The sequence below is a fragment of the Pinus tabuliformis genome, chromosome 8, assembly GCF_031772625.1.
Source record: "Pinus tabuliformis cultivar Carrire ecotype Pingquan chromosome 8, CPIR1, whole genome shotgun sequence".
Classification (NCBI taxonomy): domain Eukaryota; kingdom Viridiplantae; phylum Streptophyta; class Pinopsida; order Pinales; family Pinaceae; genus Pinus; species Pinus tabuliformis.
This window is the reverse complement of record NC_142294.1, coordinates 444,579,011-444,589,197: the sequence shown is the minus strand read 5'-3', so window position 1 is coordinate 444,589,197 and position 10,187 is coordinate 444,579,011. Positions and strand designations below refer to the sequence as shown.

The 10,187-nt window shown below is 36.4% G+C and overlaps 1 long non-coding RNA gene across 1 annotated transcript; it reads right to left on the bottom strand.

Moving 5' to 3' along the window:
• Positions 1-3,172: 3,172 nt before the first annotated feature.
• On the bottom strand, positions 3,173-9,838 carry LOC149235964 (uncharacterized). The gene is made up of 2 exons (XR_016246201.1): positions 8,959-9,838; positions 3,173-3,800 (listed from the first exon to the last, which is right to left on the bottom strand). It is a non-coding gene; the product is annotated as an uncharacterized LOC149235964 (long non-coding RNA).
• Positions 9,839-10,187: the final 349 nt, after the last annotated feature.

Genomic DNA, 10,187 nt, shown 5'->3' with positions numbered 1-10,187 from the left:
GTAATTTCATCTAAAAGTATAATGAAGGAAAGTATCCCTCATTCTTCTTATATTGGGCACTCCACAGATCAACATGGATTAGAAGCCACCTCTTAAACCACGGTCTACTGAATTAATATTGAATGTGCAGGAAAGAGCAATTGATGCTTCTAGACATGCTATGCTGATAGCGAAAATGAGCATGGAAACAAACATTGGAGATATTGACAAAACTGGTCGATTAGTAGAGGAACCTGTAACGCTTGAAAAATCGGCTCAGCTTACTCCGGAGGCCACCTATTATCGAAATCTTAATGACTTAGCATTTGTTATGTAAAAAATTATCGAAATCTTAATGACTTAGCATTTGTTATGTAAAAATATAAACTATATTTTTTTAGATACATTGCAAGTTGCAGCAACATTAACAGCTTTCGATTTCAAATTCTCTATCTACTATTGCTGGGCAGCAATCTAGAGAAAACTCTGTACCCCAACATCCAGTATGTTTGAAACCTGTTCGGATCAGACACTGATGTATCCAGGGTAATGTTAGTGTTTTCTCTTTATTTTCTAGTTTTGAAAGACATTTTGTTTATTCATTTTTTTCTTCAATGATTCTTTATATGTCACAATTCTTCTCGATTATTAGTTTCTGACTTGAGGTAAAATATTATGCCCGAAAGTCACCATTGTACAAGTCACTTTTCATCTTTTTAAAAAAACCTTCTGATTGTGATTATGTTCTTTTAGGTTTTAGTCTCTAAAGCTCTTCCATTGGATCCTTTATTCAACGTGCAAGTTGGCTCTCTGATCTGTAGTACATATTTTTTATTTATTTCATGAGTGCGCTGTAAATCCGTGGTTAACATTGTGTTTCACATGAATGGGCAAAAATAAGATGTAAGATGGTGGCATTTACAATAATCTTGTATGAATAAACAATTTGACAGAAAACAGGTTTCATACAGATCCATCCTACAACAGCTCTTTTGCAATTACCTTTGTCTCTTCTACTTCTTCATTAGAGGAGGATGTGCTGAAGCAGGTTCAAGAACGTTTTGCAGTTGATATCAAGGCACTCCCATCACATATAGAAGCATCAACATACATGCCATCATGGCCATTGAAATCTTCTCTGGTGTCTGCAATAATTATCCTTCTCATTCATCTCAATTTTGGCATGGTCTGATTTTGTTTTCTATTCATAAAAACACAACAGATTCATAAAATTGAAAGGAATAATGGCCATCAAGGCATTTGTAGATAGACCATCACAATTTCAGTCTTATCCATGACTAAGACGTATTTGGTTTTTCTATGAGAGCCATGCATGTTTTCTTCTATTTTTCCTAATTATACAAAAACCCATGTTTTGAGCTACAAATTTTACAACAAATTTGGATTTAGTGCGATTAAAAAGCAATCGATGGGAAAAATGATCATATTATCAAGTCATCAATGTCTATAATGGTCAAAATTGAAGATATATGTCTGGAATATCCCAAAAATTTACAATAAAATCTTTGAAATATGCACATCAAGGAGCTTCCTTCTCACTAGTTATTATGAGTGGAACTTCAACCAATCTTGCACCCTTGCAAGGAATGTTCAGTTAGATTTTGGATGAAAGTAGTCATGTTATTCCACAGAAGCATGCTGTGGATATTGCAAAAGCCAACATTACAATGGTTGGATTACAAGAGGTTTCAAAACCTTGAATTTTACCTTTGCGATGTCTTTAGTTTTGTAATGTCATCTAAAAGTATAATGAAGGAAAGTATCCCTCATTCTTCTTATATTGGGCACTCCACAGATCAACATGGATTAGAAGCCACCTCTTAAACCACGGTCTACTGAATTAATATTGAATGTGCAGGAAAGAGAAATTGATGCTTCTAGACATGCTATGCTGATAGCGAAAATGAGCATGGAAACAAACATTGGAGATATTGACAAAACTGGTCGATTAGTAGAGGAACCTGTAACGCTTGAAAAATCGGCTCAGCTTACTCCGGAGGCCACCTATTATCGAAATCTTAATGACTTAGCATTTGTTATGTAAAAAATTATCGAAATCTTAATGACTTAGCATTTGTTATGTAAAAATATAAACTATATTTTTTTAGATACATTGCAAGTTGCAACAACATTAACAACTTTCGATTTCAAATTCTCTATCTACTATTGCTGGCAGCAATCTAGAGAAAACTCTGTACCCCAACATCCAGTATGTTTGAAACCTGTTCGGATCAGACACTGATGTATCCAGGGTAATGTTAGTGTTTTCTCTTTATTTTCTAGTTTTGAAAGACATTTTGTTTATTTATTTTTTTCTTCAATGATTCTTTATATGTCACAATTCTTCTCGATTATTAGTTTCTGACTTGAGGTAAAATATTATGCCTAAAAGTCACCATTGTACAAGTCACTTTTCATCTTTTTAAAAAAACCTTCTGATTGTGATTATGTTCTTTTAGGTTTTAGTCTCTAAAGCTCTTCCATTGGATCCTTTATTCAACGTGCAAGTTGGCTCTCTGATCTGCAGTACATATTTTTTATTTATTTCATGAGTGCGCTGTAAATCCGTGGTTAACATTGTGTTTCACACGAATGGGCAAAAATAAGATGTAAGATGGTGGCATTTACAATAATCTTGTATGCATAAACAATTTGACAGAAAACAGGTTTCATACAGATCCATCCTACAACAGCTCTTTTGCAATTACCTTTGTCTCTTCTACTTCTTCATCAGAGGAGGATGTGCTGAAGCAGGTTCAAGAACGTTTTGCAGTTGATATCAAGGCACTCCCAGCACATATAGAAGCATCAACATACATGCCATCATGGCCATTGAAATCTGCTCTGGTGTCTGCAATAATTATCCTTCTCATTCATCTCAGTTTTGGCATGGTCTGATTTTGTTTTCTATTCATAAAAACACAGCAGATTCATAAAATTGAAAGGAACAATGGCCATCAAGGCATTTGTAGACAGACCATCACAATTTCAGTCTTATCCACGACTAAGACGTATTTGGTTTTTCTATGAGAGCCATGCATGTTTTCTTCTATTTGTCCTAATTATACAAAAACCCATGTTTTGAGCTACAAATTTTACAACAAATTTGGATTTAGTGCGATTAAAAAGCAATCGATGGGAAAAATGATCATATTATCAAGTCATCAATGTCTATAATGGTCAAAATTGAAGATATATGTCTGGAATATCCCAAAAATTTACAATAAAATCTTTGAAATATGCACATCAAGGAGCTTCCTTCTCACTAGTTATTATGAGTGGAACTTCAACCAATCTTGCACCCTTGCAAGGAATGTTCAGTTAGATTTTGGATGAAAGTAGTCATGTTATTCCACAGAAGCATGCTGTGGATATTGCAAAAGCCAACATTACAATGGTTGGATTACAAGAGGTTTCACGAAAACCAAAATAGTCCAGCAAACTATCATGGGTTTGAATCTCGAGCTCTGGAAGAACACGGAGGAAGAGGATCTCCGCAGAGTCTATTGTTATCGGTGTAGGAGGATATCGGAACCTTTCGAAGCGGGATCCCATGCGGAATTCTTACCGACAGGGAATTAATGGGGCCGCCTATTATATTATTGGCCACTGAAAGTCTCTGCAAATTGACCAGACCTCAAAGGCGCAGCTTCTTCAGCCTCCTGAGCCTCCCAAATGACAAGGGAATAGAGCCAGCAATTTGTTTCAAGGCGCCCATTTCCAAAATTTCACGAAACTGGAGATCTCCTGAGGACTCCGACAGCGTGCCCTTCATCTGAGTATCCGATATGAAGTCGCTCCTGGACAGAACACAAAATGAGGTAAATAATTATTGCATTTAAATAAAAATTTAATAGACATCAAACATTATGAAACTGCAAATTCTGGCTTCAAGGCATTCTGCAAGAGTTTCGGATGAGTATCTTTGACAAAAATGGCTCCATAAGGGCTCGAAATTGCATATGATTGGAAAGTGGGTGAAAGACAAAAGAAATGTCCTAAGAATCCAAAACTTATCTTTACGAGGAGACCTCCAAGGAGAGAAAGGTGAAAATCAACCTAGATGTTGCATTTACAGTAACTCTTATGGCCTAGCTACTCTAGAAGAAGTACTTGCTACACCACTTCTTTTTAATGTTTCTAATGGCACCCTGTAAATTTTGAATGGACATGCCAAATAACTAGATAATTAGTTGATAAATGACTAATTAAATGTATATAATGGCACCATGTGAATTTTGAAGAGACATGCTAGATAAATAGATGATGATTTAGTTAATGAATGACTAATTAAACATTTATCCTTCAATAAGAGCTATAAAAGCATACAAATTAGTGTGATAGAAAAAATTAGACCAAAAATAGCTAGCAGAAAATGCCAGTAAAAAAAATATAGCTTCTGGAAATACCATAGAAACAACCCTACAGATCAGAAAGTTTCTTTACAAAATGCATTTCCAGATCAGAAAGTTTCTTTACAAAATGCATTTCCAGGGCACAAAATGCAAATAGAAACTTAATGTCTCACCTAACATAACAATGATACGAATGTTCTAATTACTAGAAGAAAAGAGTTCAGAAGGCTTTTTCTCACTCTTGTTCATAATACATATTGTACATTTGCATACCAGTCCAAATGCATGGTAAAAAGTTGTCATTTTGACAGAACAGGAAAAAGCACATAAAAAATCTGGAAGCACATGAATTACAAAACTACAAAAGTTGAAAAGGATGAAAAAAATAAGCAGCAACATAGATACAAAACCATCTTCTTATATCGCCAGTTACTACTAAAAATACACCTAAACTTATGCTAATATATTTGAACATTTCATTTAATTAATTTTTATATTTAATCTAGTACCTTGAGTCCTGGCATTTCCTTCCTGACAACATGTTACCTTCTATCAATCTATGGTACTTGATAGCACTCTAAAGAGGAAACCATGATAGATGGATGAAATCAACTATTCACCATGCTAGAAGCAAGACAGTAAAATTCTCTATGAGTCTTTTGTGTATCAGGGGTTTGCTTCTCCCACTGTCCACACAGGCAAAATATTGACTCTAAAAAAATACAGAACGACCCTGCCTTTTTCCAAAACGCAAAAACCCGTTGCGATTTTGAATTGCATCAGCAGTCCATGAACGTTGAGTTAGGCAGTTTTTGATGAATTGATCCTCAGATATTTTCATTTCATAAAATAAATGAACAATAAAACATTCCCTCTTGGGATCACATCATCACAGGTGTCCTTTTGGCTAAAGATAAAGGTCAATAATTTTCAGGCATGCAGATGTTTTTACTGTGGCATCAATAGCAAATGCTTTCCACGAGTAAGTTCAGCCATGGATACTTCTCAGTTGGTTTCAGGGAGTAATGCAATCAAAAGGCACCTTAGAAAAGAGGTTACTATGAACACAAAGTTCAACAGAATTAGCCCCAAAATAGCTAGAAACTGCACATATTGACCCAAAAAATATCTTCCATGTCTTATCATCCATGGTAGCATCCTGTGAATACGGGATTTGAACAGATCATAATTATACACATGTTGGGAATGATAAATTTCTGATGGAATGTTTTGTGGTTTTAAAGTGAACTAATCCAAACTTACAGATTTCACTTACAACGTTTTTCCCCTGGATCTAGCATGTGCCAGAAATAGGTGAATTTCAAAACTACAGGAAGTATGATTGGGTTAAGAACAACATTTTTGTACCAATAAAAAAATGATCAAATACGTTAATGATTCAAACAGGTAGACTTTCAACCAAAGGCATGGAAGAAAAACTATTGAAAAGATTATTCTTAACCCTGATTGTTTATAAATTATTATAGGCATAATAAATAGGGAAGGATGAAACACACCCATGGAGAAAATCCAACAGATTTGAATGCAACACAATGATTATGTGCATTTAATGATCAAAACAGGAAAAGGAGTAAAAATCAGAGATAAAGTAAAATATGAAACTAAAACAAGAAGTAAAAACAACCAAAGTAGAAAGAAAAGTCACCAAAGTTTATGAAAAGCCCAAGCCCGCTAATATATTTCTTCATATATATGTAGGCTTGAAAAAAGAAAGAATAGAATAAATAGGACTTGCGGCAGATAATTGCCCAATTTAGAATGTCTAATTTGCCTGGAACAGAAAGTTTCAGGCCACAGAGTTATTGCGTCCAAATAGGAAATTTTGATGACAATACCAGAAGCATTTACATGGAAAGAACAACTTTTTGTCAGTGCATTTCCGCTAATCAAAAAATCCAAAGAGATGTGCTCTATCTGAACTCTGAAGCCTACAACGAATGACAATTCTTGATGTCCTAATAACTTGATTGAAGCTCAATAAGCACACATCTGAGTCAGTTCTTCCAATTATCTGAACAAAATGATTTCTTTTATAATTGGTTCATTCGCAATATATAGGTAGCCCTATGATGGTGAAATATCACAGTAGCTTTCAACTTCAAGTTTGAAGAGAGGCAAGCCTGCCTTATGAATGCACAAAGGATCATTCATCTTGGCTGCTTAATTCACCATTGCACTAATTAATAATGAATTCTTCAACTGCAGAACTTCTAAAGATAAGGTCAGAGTTTATTGCACATAGAAAGTACAAAGACTAATAACACGTTATTTCCATATTCTCAGAAATGAAGTAAGATGTGATCTCATGCTTAATTCTTCGAAGATGTTAATAATCAATTGATAGAAACAAGTTTGATATGCTTGCAATCATCATGTAAATGCCCATCCAAAATAGACCCCCACTTCAAGAAATCAAAACAAAGACACCATAAGCAGGCATGCGGCAGGCAATCAAGAAGAAATATATTAATCCCAAAAGATAGGCATCATTAGCAAGACTCGGTTCATTTATACTCAAGCAGATGGTTATCCCAAATTACTTCTCAACAACAATAACAGTATAGATCTCTTAAAAGCCCCAGATGAGAACACGCAATTGATATCTTCAATTCAAACGCGCGCGCACAAAGCTGTAGGAACTCAACCACTCACATCGCTAGCGGTGCATCTCAAATGGAAGGTGTTGGCGCATTCGCATATCACATAAAATTCTCTTCACATGCAAAACTGCTATTCACATGATATCTGTTGTCATGAGAATCCACGAGTAAGTTCAGCCATGGATACTTCTCAGTTGGTTTCAGGGAGTAATGCAATCAAAAGGCACCTTAGAAAAGAGGTTACTATGAACACAAAGTTCAACAGAATTAGCCCCAAAATAGCTAGAAACTGCACATATTGACCCAAAAAATATCTTCCATGTCTTATCATCCATGGTAGCATCCTGTGAATACGGGATTTGAACAGATCATAATTATACACATGTTGGGAATGATAAATTTCTGATGGAATGTTTTTTGGTTTTAAAGTGAACTAATCCAAACTTACAGATTTCACTTACAACATTTTTCCCCTGGATCTAGCATGTGCCAGAAATAGGTGAATTTCAAAACTACAGGAAGTATGATTGGGTTAAGAACAACATTTCTGTACCAATTAAAAAATGATCAAATACGTTAATGATTCAAACAGGTAGACTTTCAACCAAAGGCATGGAAGAAAAACTATTGAGAAGATTATTCTTAACCCTGATTGTTTATAAATTATTATAGGCATAATAAATAGGGAAGGATGAAACACACCCATGGAGAAAATCCAACAGATTTGAATGCAACTCAATGATTATGTGCATTTAATGATCAAAACAGGAAAGGGAGTAAAAATCAGAGATAAAGGAAAATATAAAACTAAAACAAGAAGTAAAAACAACCAAAGTAGAAAGAAAAGTCACCAAAGTTTATGAAAAGCCCAAGCCCGCTAATATATTTCTTCATATATATGTAGGCTTGAAAAAAGAAAGAATAGAATAAATAGGACTTGCGGCAGATAATTGCCCAATTTAGAATGTCTAATTTGCCTGGAACAGAAAGTTTCAGGTCACAGAGTTATTGCGTCCAAATAGGAAATTTTGATGACAATACCAGAAGCATTTACATGGAAAGAACAACTTTTTGTCAGTGCATTCCCGCTAATCAAAAAATCCAAAGAGATGTGCTCTGTCTGAACTCTGAAGCCTACAACGAATGACAATTCTTGATGTCCTAATAACTTGATTGAAGCTCAATAAGCACACATCTGAGTCAGTTCTTCCAATTATCTGAACAAAATGATTTCTTTTATAATTGGTTCATTCGCAATATATAGGTAGCCCTATGATGGTGAAATATCACAGTAGCTTTCAACTTCAAGTTTGAAGAGAGGCAAGCCTGCCTGATGAATGCACAAAGGATCATTCATCTTGGCTGCTTAATTCACCATTGCACTAACTAATAATGAATTCTTCAACTGCAGAACTTCTAAAGCTAAGGTCAGAGTTTATTGCACATAGAAAGTACGAAGACTAATAGCACGTTATTTCCATATTCTCAGAAATGAAGTAAGATGTGATCTCATGCTTAATTCTTCGAAGATGTTAATAATCAATTGATAGAAACAAGTTTGATATGCTTGCAATCATCATGGAAATGCCCATCCAAAACAGACCCCCACTTCAAGAAATCAAAACAAAGACACCATAAGCAGGCATGCGGCAGGCAATCAAGAAGAAATATATTAATCCCAAAAGATAGGCAGCATTAGCAAGACTCGGTTCATTTCTACTCAAGCAGATGGTTATCCCAAATTACTTCTCAACAACAATAACAGTATAGATCTCTTAAAAGCCCCAGATGAGAACACGCAATTGATATCTTCAATTCAAACGCGCGCGCACAAAGCTGTAGGAACTCAACCACTCACATGGCTAGCGGTGCATCTCAAATGGAAGGTGTTGGCGCATTCGCATATCACATAAAATTCTCTTCACATGCAAAACTGCTATTCACATGATATCTGTTGTCATGAGAATCAAGAAAGGGCATACCTTGTCATGAGTGCACAGGCAGGCAATGGCAATGGCAAAGGAAATTGGGATCGAGACGTGTTCCTCTGCACTTGCGAACATATGAATCCAACTCCAACCATTTGCGTTCGTAACAGCCTGCCTCAACATTGACTTGTATTTATACCAAATTATTGACTCCAGATTCTGTAGATCAAATTCACTGTTGGGCATATAGCTAGTCGGGTGAGGAAAGATAGTTGCACAGAAAAAGATAATTAATCCAGAGACCCAATAGACGAAATCACAGAGCGGAGCGGAGATGGATGTGCAAGCCCAATAGCTAGCCCATCTATGTCAAAAGTCATGTCATGAGGAGGAGGTGGGTGGGACTAAGTTGTGTTTGCCTATATAAAACAATTGCCCGGATATTTTTGTGGCGACTCGACCATTACAATCTCGGCCACTTTCCCAAAGTCCGAAGAAATAAAAAACGCAGTCTCTGCAAATTGACCAGACCTCAAAGGCGCAGCTTCTTCAGCCTCCTGAGCCTCCCAAATGACAAGGGAATAGAGCCAGCAATTTGTTTCAAGGCGCCCATTTCCAAAATTTCACGAAACTGGAGATCTCCCGAGGACTCCGACAGCGTGCCCTTCATCTGAGTATCCGATATGAAGTCGCTCCTGGACAGCAGCCCCGGCAGCAGAAGCCCCCTTGCACGCCCTGTTTGTCTATTGCAGGATACCCCTGCCACTGGCAGTAGTTGGAGCCGTTCCATGACCGCAGGCGCCTTGAGGTGTCATCGACAATCCGTGCCTTAGAAGTGCAGCAGCGCCTGGAGGAAGTAGCGTAGCGTCGAGCAAGGGCAAGCGGTCGATCTGCTAGGTCGCATCGTATACCGGTATGATCAATTGGATGGGTAAGATCATTTTCATCGTCTAACACTTAAATCAAAGGCTCAGAAATGTACACGTCATCAAAGAGGAAAGTTAATTTCAAATGGAAACGCCTTACGGCGTAATTATTATTAGTTTCATTCAATGTTTGTTGATGACATTTCTGTTGTGTGGTAGCATGATTTTCTAATTCTTAATGGTTTTTTTCTCACGGAAATTGAATCTAATAATTCCCTTTCCTTCATTGATATTTTTGTCTCTTGCCTCCTTGATGGCTCCTTAACCCATTAGGTCTATAGAAAAAAGACCCATATCGACTCGTACCTTCATGCCTAATTCCAACACCACCCTTCCCAAAAAGTAGGAGCCTTAGAA